An 11927-nucleotide genomic window follows, 5' to 3' on the forward strand; every position below is an offset into this window, starting at 1 on the left:
TCTGTGATCTGAAACCTTGGCTTTTTGCCCGAACCCCCTGTACCCGAAGCCGCCTCCGGCTTCCTCTTCCTCTCCATCTCTAGGTCAATCTCTATCTCTCGAGCCCTGGCAATCATGTCATCTAGCGTTTTACAAGTAGACGGGCTCACAAACTGGAGGATATCACTCCACAACATCTCATGATAGTGGGCCTTCTTCATTTCCTCATCAGCTGCGTACTGAGGAACGAGAAGCACCCTCTCCCTGAACTTGGCGGTAATCTTCGCCACTGTCTCGGTAGTCTGGGTCAAATCTTGGAACTCTCGTGCTAACTGATGCACCTCAATGACGGGTGCGAACTCGGCTCTGAACCTGGTGGTAAAGTCCGCCCAGGTCATGGCATCCAAAGTTGCGTCACTCCCGATGGCGTGACCAACCTCCTCCCACCAATCCCGTGCCATGTCCTTCAGAAGACAGGACGCCAACCTGACCTTGTCCCCCTCGGTACACCTGCTCGTGTGGAAAGCATTGGCCACATCCGCCAACCATCTAGTACTCGCTATGGGGTCCCGCGTCCCGTGGTAATCTGGAGCTCCACATGCCCGGAACTCCCTGAAAGTAAGCGTGAGCGACCCCATCATGGCCGCCACCTCAGCACGAAATGTGCCTAGCTTCTCCTCCATCAACTCAAATATACCCTCCTTGATCAAACCAAAGATCACTGGAGTCTGCTCAAGAATGATACAAGTAACCTCTGAAGTGAAGAACTCTCTAGTCTGCTCATCTAACTGCTCCGCTCCCGAGCCTGATCTCGATCCCTCTCCGGCACATGAACTGCCACCTGTTGGTCTAGGACGTAAAACCACCATTCTGAAAACATATCACAATAAACGTCAAAACACTGATATGACTCGAGGTACCATTACTACTACCATCTTTTTGGTCTCATCTCAGCCTTCCTCGATTCAAGTACGGATCCTCTGCTTCCAATAGTATGGGCCCCTACTACCTTCCACATCTATCTGTACTTTCCTCGAGAACTTCCTCGACTCCACCTAGCCCCTACTACCGCTGATGATCTCTACTTCTCTCATCCTAGGCTTGCCCTAGGGAAATCTCGGACTCAACCCAACCAGTCCTCAGCTGCTGAAGGCCTCCTTGTAATGCCAATTAACCATTACCTGAATACCATCACATGTGACGAGGCTCAGATAATCCTTCGATTAAAAGACTCGTCCCCACAACAGTTAGACTCAGACAAGAGCTGTGCAGCAAGGACAAATCCAGCACTCTGAGATTATTCAACCCTGTTCACATGTGATGTGGCATATTCACCTAATGGCTAACTCCCATCACTCAGAATTCCTACAGAGCACGAAGCAAACAACATTCGGACACGGAAAACTACTCAAACAATTCTATCCTCATAATGAGAAACTGTACTAGCATACGATGCTAAGCTCATGCTATCAGGCATAACCTAAACAAGCTATCCTACTGCTGTCTACTCAATTTCTAGCATGCAATTATCAGCAGGCTGAAACACATAAAGCAGGCACATAAGGCATCCTCCTAGATCCTTAGTCCTATACTAGGATGTTGTTCTACTGACACTGAAACTGAAACTGAAACTGAAAATGATAATCTTAAACTTGTATGGGTAATTTGGGAGTACTTACTTGAGCTCGGTTGATCGCATGCACCACACCCTTTTCTCTTTATCAAAACTCTTTTCTTTCTAAGTTCTTTTCAAAAAAAAATGTTTTTCTTTTAAAACCTTTTACCATTTCCTTAGTTTGAGTTCAGACACACCAAAGAGTGTATTTGAATCCCTCAAACCAAGGCTCTGATAACAACTTGTAACATCCAAAAATACGACCCAAAAATTTTTGTTTTAATAATAATAAAAACCATATACTGATCGTCATATCATAAAAACCATACGTCAAATATCTCAACTCATAATAAAATATCGTGAAACAACTGTATCAAATCAAATTATGAATCAAAACAAACTCCCAGGATAAAGACTGAAGTTGTGGTGTGTGCGATGTCATCATCCCGAGCTCTTTCATTTACTTGTGGAAGTACCTGAAACCAAAAATGAAACTGTAAGCACGAAGCTTAGTGAGCTCCCCTAAACTACCACATACCATACAATAACATATAAACACGTACTGGGCCTTGCCCACTGCATCGGACCGAGGTCCGGAAACTACATCGGACCGAATTCCGAAACTCACTGGGACCTTGTCCCCTGCATCAAACCGGTGTCCGGAACTAGTTGCATCGGACCGAAGTCCGGAACTGACTACATCGGACCGAAGTCCGGAACTAACTAATCATAGCATAGCATAAACACATATCAACTAGCATAACACATATCATCATAAACACATATACTGCATACTGCATCAGGCCGTAGCCCGGAACACATAACACATAAATTCTGCCTGAGCCACGAAGGCATCAAACACACTATCTACTACATCGGACCGAAGTCCGGAAACTACTGCTAGCTAATCGGGCCGGCATTATGGCCGTAGACCCGTTCCTACTGTAAGGAAACTCACCTCTTAGTCTAGATGCTTAAAGAACTGCTCTGGAATCTATCTGTTGCGGCTCCAGTTTCACCCCGGCTACAATTTCCATAAGTACCCTCAATCAAATACCGATAATCATACTGAGGGTAAAATGACTATTTTACCCCTGGTCAAAGTCAACCTATTCTTCAAAGTCAATATTCAGTTGACCTAACTCGTCGAGTTGGGTCACCAACTCGTCGAGTCCTTACTCTCACTTTCTTGCTTCTGCTCGCTACTACTCGTCGAGTTTGGCATAGTCTCGACGAGTTCCTCTTCGATACTAACACTCAGTCAAATTGCATTCGACTCGCCGAGTTGTATGAACAACTCGTCGAGTCCTCCTCCAACACATGAACACTTTGACCGTGACTCGCCGAGTTGTATAAACAACTCGTCGAGTCTGTTCTTGAGGCATGAAGATTGCCTTGGACTCCCCGAGTCAGGGCATTGACTCGCCGAGTCCCTTCATGAATGAGTCCGACCTCCGACTCATTGAGTCCACCTAAAGATCACTGGTTCCACTCGGCATGACACATAAAAGGGAAAGAAATCGGGGACTCGCGACTCGACTTGCCGAGTCTAAAGAACAACTCGCCGAGTCGGTTGCATGCAACACTACTCCGATGATTCTGCTCAAAACCGGTGCATGCAACTTACAGATCTGGGTTCCTAAAGCTTGCTTAGCACGTAAAGTTTCCAACTTTACATGTAGATATGCATCAATACGGGTTTAAAGGCTAAAAATGCACTAAAAGATAGATCTAGGGTGTTCATGCGAAAAGGGTTCCATAAAGGCAGAAGATCTGAGCTTCTGAAGCTCAAACATAGATAGATCTGAAGGCTATTAGACAACACATGCTTTCAATGCTTCTACCCAGCCAAAATGATAAAAACAAGCCAAATGAGAGATCTAATCGAGGAATGACAAAGGTTTGAGCTTGATACCTCAAAGAAGACTGTGATACCACCACAAACTTGGATCTAACTGCTTCTCCCTTGATTCCTCCTCTTCTCTCCTCTTCCTCTATTCCACAAATGGACCACAACTTCACCAAGTGAGAAAAACACACCAAAATGATAAGGGTGGCTAGGGTTTTCGTGTGAGGCTCTTCTGTGGGTGAGGGAGGCTACTGAATGCCCAAAAGGTCGTTTAAATAGGATACAAACCCGGGGATTTAGGGTTTCCTTCAAACTGATGGACTCGCCTAATCTAGGATATGGACTCGCCGAATAGCCAACTTAAACGTGCTTGAAATCCCGTCTCTACCCGACGATTCGGGCTACTGACTCGTCGAGTTTGTCTTGAAACCTGAAAAAATAATAATATTAAATAACATACCAGAAACGGGGCGTTACACTTTTAACCTCCAACTTCTTAATTATGCTAGATAACTCCTCAAAATCAACACCTTGCTATATAATTATGGATTTTAGGGCTATTATACATTCATTAATTAATTTATTTATTTATTAAATATACGGGGGTGTTGCATCATTCTATGATATAAAAGATGGATATGATACCACTGATGGGTTTTGATTCAAAATATACATTTGTTTTTCATAAAAATCGGGAACGGAAGTCTTTAAAAATAACAATTTTATTTTTAGTTCATAACAAAACCAAACCATATAGGATTCATTTGTAGAGGTTAGAATGATATTAAAACAACCATAGGATGTTTTAGAGATAACCTTTGAAGCCTTTGAGCTCACTTGGTTTTGGGGTGTTGATGAACATATAAAGATCAAATAACATGATATTCGCTACAAGTATCCACCATCAAGATTAAGGCGCTTGGAATGCTAGTTCCTTCTTGTATAAAATACTTCTTAAGCCTTTAAGTGCTTAACTCAAATAAACACTAAAGGAGAAGCACTTTGAACCACCAAAGATTTAAATGATCTTCAAAAGGAAAGCAAGAGGAGTAGCACTTTGCTACTTACAGTTTTGGTGAGAAAAAAGGAAGAAGAAGAAGAAGAAGAGAGTGTTTCACACACCAAAAACAAGCTCCATGCACTTTCTTATATAGTCCATGAAAAGCAAAAGCAACCCCATTAATTAATATAAAGTAACGACATTACTTTAAAGGCATGGGGAACAAAGTGGGGAGGTTGACAAGTAACCTCACATGCTTGTTTATGGTTTCGGCCATGGGTCTTGGAAAAGACAAAAATTGTCTCTAACTTTATTAACCATGGTAGAGTAAGTCTTTAACTTAATCATGGTTAACCAAAATGTCCAAAACTTTGTAAATAACTTATTAAATCATATCATATGATATAATAATTCGTCATATTCTTTTATAATTATTATTTTTACAAAACAATAATTATTCCCTAATTTAAATACAAGAATTGATATTATTTATTAATAATAATATTTATAATAATTATACAAAATGTGCCAACTTTATAAAGGTGTAACCCTATAGGATCATATATTATTAGCAATATCACTCCATAATGATTTTTGGGCATATAGGTTCAATAGTATTCTTGTGTCATTACGGATTTATTAGAAGCTACTACTTAAGACATCTATATTCATATGAAAAATTCATATGTGAAATACATGTTAATTATAAATGAATATATCATATTTGTTTTTTAATTTACTAATAAATAAGTTATATTCATATCTGAGCTTTGTTAAATTCACATATTATTTCAAAATTAATTATAAATAAATACATAATATTTGAATTCATTTATGATTGAAGACATTATTATTTAAATATTAAAGTTAAATAAATATATCATATTGGTATTCATTTATGAATAAACAGATATAAAATTGAAAACTATCATAAATAAATACATCATAAATGACTACAAATATGATGTATTCATGATATTTGTTTATTAATTTACTAATAAATAAGTTATATTCATATGTAAACTTTGTTAAATTCACATATTATTCCTAAATTAAACATAAATGAATATTTAAATTGGTGAGCCTAGTCATGGTAAGACTAACAATAATAATATTTAAAACATGCGAAGACGCAAGTTGTAACTTTCTTATACATATAGTAGATACAATTCTAATATATATATATATATATATATATATATATATATATATATATATATATATATATATATATATATATATATAAGGGTTAAATTTAAAACTCTTTAAATTTAGTTGTCAAATATTAATTCTAATTAATTATAAGGAAAGTATGTAATAATTAATAAATCATGAGAGGTTAATATTCAAATTTATAAATCTCTATTATAAATTATATTAAACATTTAAATTCATTATTTAAATAATAAATAAATATCTAAATTCAAATAATCATATTTATATAATATTTATCAATTTTCTAGATTTAAAACATTTTAAATTTGGTATTTATCCATATGTAATAAATCTTCAAGTTTGAAAAAAATAGGGAAAACCTAATCTGGCAAGCTCAAGTTGTGAGATGCGTTTAAAGGTTTTTTCAATTATGAATTTTTAATCTTTCTTCTTCCATTCAATTTCAAACAAGCATTTACAAAAATTATGGATCTAGGTTGAATGTAATCATGAACTAATGGCTCCGATACCACTGTTAGGTTTTCTTCGCATCAAATACACTCTAAAACAGGTAGCGGGAAAATAGAAACTACGATATGCCTAAGTGTATGTGAAACCTATGGATCTATGGTTTCATACTAATTACATCTACCATAGAAAAAGAAAATACAATGGAAGAATCACATACATCTTTTGCAGCCAAAGATCTTTGCACTTCAGCTCTCGTACGTGCCACCTTGTTTGGATAATCAAGACCCAAATCAGAATCCCTCTCTTGGCTCACAACCAATGAACTCAAAAGAGTAAAATCAAAATAACTAGAAGGGGATGAACTATAAGGAGAGTTCCTCCACAATGAGAGGGATAGAAGAGGTTAAACTTCAAGCCAAAGAATGAGCAAGGAAGAATGAATCCCTAAGTCCCTATTTATATCCATGGATACCTTTTAGGGTTTTTCCTCAAGCCCATGTGCGATAGATAACCCTAAGAACGAAATGTATCTTATCCTAATGGAATTTTCGTCCACTACCCTTCTTCCTAGGGTTATGGAATATTGCTAATCAATCAACTATTGATTAGTTTATATTCAACCATTCTATTAGTTAAACTGGTAATTAATCCCCAAATTGTTTCCTAATTAGTTTCTAATTAAATGCTAAACCATAATAATTAAGCAACTAATTCCTCTTTTATTTATTTTACTTAATTTGAGTCTTGAGGGAAACTCAAGAGGACCATGTTATTATTAGAAATATCATCAATAGTTAATGACCTTTGACACACTTTCCGACATGTCTATGTGACACGATGACCAAAGCTCCTTTTACCGGTGTTGATAAAAGAGCTTTGGATCTATTAGGACTCATACATACTGATGTATGTTAAACTTTTCGGTCAATAACTAGAAGTGATGAAAAATACTTCATTACATTTACTGAAAACTTCAGTAGATTTGGATATGTGTATCTTATGAAACATAAACATGAAGCCTTTGATATCTTTAAAATTTCCAAAATGAATTACAAAATCATCTAGGGAAAAAGATTAAAGCCATACGATCAGATCATGGTGGTGAATATCTAAGCTATGACTTTGATGAACATCTTAAGAGTTGTTGTATAGTTTCACAACTCACTCCACCAGGAACACCACAACATAATGGCATTTAAGAATGGAGAAATCATACTCGACTTAATATGCTAAGATCAATGATGATTCATACTTCCCTTCCTCATTCATTCTAGGGATATGCCCTCAATACCACAACCCAAATTATAAACTTTGTCCCAACTAAAAAGTTTAGTAAGACTCCCTACGAGTTATGGCATGGAAAGATTCCATAAGTGTCTTACTTAAAGATATGGGGTTGTGAAGCATATGGTAAAAGAGAGGCTTCTAACAAATTTGAACCCATTACCAAAAGTGGGATACCTAAAAGAAACCATGGGCTACTACTTCTTTTAGAAAGAAGAGAATCGAGTGTTCATAGACCATAACACAATGTTTCTTGAACCTGACTTTATTTAAAATAAAGCAAGTGGTAGCCTTATTGATCTCGAAGAAATTCAAAATACACAACCTTTAGTAAAGAATGATAATCAACAACTCATTGTTGAATCTAAAACTATCATTCATATGCAGGATAACACACCAACTGTACGACGCTTAAGTAGGCCTTGTTAGGAACCTGGTAGATTAGGATTTTTGATTCTTGAAGAGGAAGTCTTCTTGATGGATAAATGTGAGACTATCAAGTTCAAGGCATCTAATACAAATCTAGAATCTGAAAAATGGCTTAAATACACGAGAAATGAAATCCAGTCCATGAATGATAATCAAGTATGGGACTTGGTTGACTTACCTCCTAACACCAGGGTTGTTGGAAGCAAGTGTATCTTCAAGTAGAAGATCAACATGGACAAAAATGTACAAACACTCAAGGCACGACTTATCGCTAAAGGGTATACTCAAATTCAAGGTGTTGAATATGAAGATACTTAATATTAAATCTATTAGGATTATCATGGCCACAGTTACATATTACGATTATGAGATATGGCAAATGGATGTCAAAACTGCTTTCTTTAATGGATATCTTGAGAAAGATATTACATGAAGGTTTTATCAAACCAGATAACCTAAATAAGGTGTGCAACCTAAAGAAGTCCGTTTATGGATTGAAACGGGCATCAAGGACCTGGTATCAATGTTTTGTTGAGAACATCAAAAAGTTTGGTTTCTTAGAAAGCCCCGTTAAACCATGTGTATACATCGAAACAAGTGGGATCAAAATTGTTTTTCTAGTTCAATATGTCGATAAAATATTATTGATTGAGAAAGATATCCCAACATTGAAAGAAACCAAGGCTTGCCTTAGTAAGTACTTTAAAATGAAATGTCTAGGGGATGTTGCATACATACTCGGTATTGGGATCTATAGAGATAGATACCAACGACTCATTGGTTTGAGTCAGAGTATATACATTGAAATTGTCATAAAACGCTTTTCAATGGATAACTCAAAATGAGTAATTATACCCATACTGCATGGCACCATTCTTTCTAAGACATATTGGATGGTTGTAAAGAACATCCTTAAGTACTTAAGAATGACTAAAGATATCTTTATATTTTTTGGAGGAGTTGATGAAGAGCTTGTTGTAAGATGTTACATTGATGTTAGCTTCAAAATTAATCATGGTAACTCACAATCACAGTGAGCATACGTGTTCACCCTTAATGGAGGAGTCATTGCATGGAAAAGATCAAAGCAAGATGTGGTTGCACTTTGTACAATAGAATCTGAGTATATAGCAGCATCGGAGGGAGCTCAAGAAGTTGATTGGATGAAGAAATTCATCGGTGAACTGAATGTTGTTCCAAGCATCAAAAACGTCATTGAGATGTTTTGTGACAACATTGTTGTTATCGCTATCATAAGAGACCTGATATTTACCAACACAACTAGACACATTAAACGGAATTTCAATTTCATTCATTAGGAAATAGAATTAGGAATTATACTTATTAAGAAGGTTCATACAAATGATAATCTAGCGGATCTGTTCATAAAGCCTCTTTCTTAAAACAAGTTTGAGGGTCATGCAAAAGGAATCAGTCTTTGATTAGCCAGTGATTGGATTTTAATTTGTACTTTACTAATATATGGATATTCTGAACTATATAGCAATGATATGTAATCTCTTTTGATATATGAGATATCTCTTTTGTGTTAAATATTATTCTCTTTTGTGTTAAATTATTCTCTTTTGTATCCAATCACTGCCCCTAGTAATATTTAACACAATATCTGCTGCATCGGACTGAAGTCCATGTGTTAAATATTACTAGGGGTAGTGATTGGATGTTAAATTATTCCTCAAGCCCATGTGTTAAATATTACTAGGGGCAGTGATTGGATGTTAAATTATTCTCTTTTGTGTTAAATATTATTCGCTTTTGTGTTAAATTATTCTCTTTTGTGTTAAAAAAAAGAATATTAATACATTGCCCCTTTGTGTGTTGTTAGGGGCAATGGCCCGTTGCTAGACGCCATGTACTGTATATGTCAATTTGTAATGAATCTTGTGCAAGTGGGAGATTGTTGGATCTATATGATCAAGAATAATTATTTAATGACGTTGTTAATAACATATGATCCTATATGGTCACACATTAATCAAGTTGACACTTATTGAATGTTTAATAAGTATTTGATTGTTAATAAATAAATCCAACTCTTGTATTTAAATAGAGAATAATTTTTGTTTTATGAAAATTATAATAAAAAAAAAAAAGCAAACTAGTTATTATATCACATCATATCGTATGATTAATAAGCCATGTACAAATATTTTGGACACATTAGTTAACTTTAGACTTACTAGTTAGTTACTTCAATCTAGTTAAAGAAATTAGCAAAAAAAATTGTCTCTTTCCCATGCACGTGGCCATAGCTTTTTTCATGGCATGGGAGGTTGCTTGTCAACCTCCCTTCACTTATTCTTCCTGCGTCTTTTGCTTTGTATTAATTTAGAATATAATAAGGGTTTGACCTTACTTGCATGAAGATATCAAAGAAAGTGTTATGCATGGAAAACTTAGTTCTTTTTGGCCTTGTGAAGCTCCCAAAACCATACCTATTTCCCACCTTTTCGTCTTGCATTTCTTTTGAAGCTAGTCATTTGGTTTGGTGCTACTCTTTTTTTCTCCTTTAGTGCTTATTTGTGTTGAGCATTAAGGATTAAGAAACTCCATATATAAGAATGAACTAGCATTCCAAAGTGTATTATTTTGGTGTTGAGTACTTGTAGAGAAAATTAAACTTCTTGTCTTTTGCCATCTACTTTAACACCTCAATACCAAGTGGGTTCAAAAGCTTTAAAGGTTGTCATTCTAAAATGTCATATGGTTGTTTTTTATATCATTCTAACATATGTAAAAGGATTCTTGATGGTTTTGTTTTGAAATTGTATAAAATAAGCTAGTTGTTTTATAAATGCTGTCGTTGCCGTTTTATGAAAAACTCTCTATTTTATATTTCAAAACCCATTGAAAACAAGTTATGTTAGTTTTTTTTGAAAAATGGTTATCAATTTATCCGGTATCAAAACAAAATTTTAGAAAAAAGTGTTTTACTTAAGTTAATCGGTATCACAACGTAATAAATTAATAACATGTTTGTTTGACAAAATTCAATATATATATATATATATATATATATATATATATATATATATATATATATATATATATATATATATATATATATATATATATGACCAAAAAGGAATACCAATATTTGTAGACTTGTTTCTTTATATATAGCATATAATTCTATATCATATTATAATATAATAATTTCTCAAATAAAATATATCAGCAATTACTGCTCACCGAAGCAAAAGAAATTTGAGCAAAAAATCAATATACATATTGACAGGCCTAAATTAGTATGTATTTGAGTATAGGTGATTATGCTTTCAAACATGTTACTACAAAAATAAACACCCATATATGATGTGTAATTATTCATCGATAAAGTAACACCGAAGAAAATATAAATACATTAATCAATTCACCTAAATAGACAACTGATGATACACCAATCAATTTACAAAAAAAAATAAATAAATAAATAAATAAATAAATAATAGTAATAAGGAGGTCATGGTTCTGTGCTAGACATACATATACTAACTTGTAGTTAAAAAAAAAATCTCAAACATAAGGGACATGACATATATATTTTTTATATGAATTTAGTATTTGTGCTAGACATACATATACTAATGTGTCTGTTCAAAAAAAAAATCTCAAACATAGGGGACATGACATATATATTTTTTATATGAATTTAGTATTTGGTAATTTAAAGGTTTCTTTTTGTTTTCGAGAACTAAAAGATGTTCAAAGTGAGCTTTTGGATATATCTCCATTTATAAATTGTAAACGCTTGTGATCACCAAAGACGCCAAAGCCTTAATCTAAACAAGTCAAATGAGTGGCCGGTGGGTGAGATAACATTTAGTTCGGAAAGGAATGTACCCCGGCTAGCTAATGAGAGCAAGGTCCCTTCCCATGTGATCAATCCTCCATATTTAATCCCCATAATGATATTTTCCATCCACTTGAAGCCAAGCATATTATTCAAATCACAGTCCTACTTATTTGAGATTGTCATTTTGGAAGCGTGACACTCTCATACTCACACCACATGCATAAGATTAAATAAAGATTTATCATTTAATATGATCTTGATATATCACTTTATGGATCGGACAAGACTAACCCTAGAGTACCAAATTTAAGACAATGACACTCAATTA

Source organism: Lactuca serriola, chromosome 4, assembly GCF_051521515.1.
Source record: "Lactuca serriola cultivar US96UC23 chromosome 4, Lser_US96UC23_V15, whole genome shotgun sequence".
Taxonomy (NCBI): Eukaryota; Viridiplantae; Streptophyta; class Magnoliopsida; order Asterales; family Asteraceae; genus Lactuca; species Lactuca serriola.